The sequence below is a fragment of the Athene cunicularia genome (assembly GCF_003259725.1).
Source record: "Athene cunicularia isolate RWA chromosome 26 unlocalized genomic scaffold, athCun1 chr26_part1, whole genome shotgun sequence".
Lineage (NCBI taxonomy): Eukaryota > Metazoa > Chordata > Aves > Strigiformes > Strigidae > Athene > Athene cunicularia.
Window position 1 is genome coordinate 2,402,801 of NW_020799136.1, and position 787 is coordinate 2,403,587.

Below are 787 nucleotides of genomic sequence, written 5' to 3' on the forward strand. Positions count from 1 at the left end.
TTTTTTTTTTTTTTTTTTTTTTTTTTTTTTCCCTCTCACTGAACTTGGCATAAAGCTCTGTTTCCTTGGGAGCTTCTTGCCTGATCTCTGCCCATTCAAGGAAGGCAGAGACGTTGTGAGAGCCACAGCTACGTGCCATGGCAGTCCGTGGTGGGCTGGGGACATTTTAGCATGCGCTCGGGTTTGAGGACTGCTTCCAAACTTTTTAGGAGGAGGCGAAACCAAAAAAAGTAATTTACTTCTTGGTGCTTGTGTTTTGGGGCAGAGGGGAAGGTTGCTTGCTTCTTCCTTCTCAGCGAAACCACTATCAAAATCTGTGAGGGGGGAACACTCCTGCAGAATTTTCTCTCTGATCACAGCTGTTTCACTCACTTTCCCCCTCCTTCCTCAAACCCTCATATTTTCTTTAATGTTGGTCTCCTTGGCTACAAATTATTTGTGTATCTCCTTCCAGCCAAGGTGGGGTTTACATGCTTCAGTGCTTCTGCTTGTTAATTCACGCTGTTAATCAGACACAAAGAACGTAATTAAACTAGTTTTATGAGCTTTATTCACTGTCAGAAATAAACTGGCCCAAAAGGTGTGGTTCAAGGCAAAAGCAGAGGGCTGGGAACCAGGAGCACCCGGTGGCTTCTCCTGCTCGTGACACCGGGGCTCTGCAGCTCCTTTCTGCCGCAGCGTCTCCGCTCCTGGTAGTCTTTTGTGGAAGATTGTTCAGTGTGTTTCTCCGTAACGCAGACTGAAGTGAGAAAGTGTTTTGGGAAAGGCGAGTTGTCCCCCAGTGCCG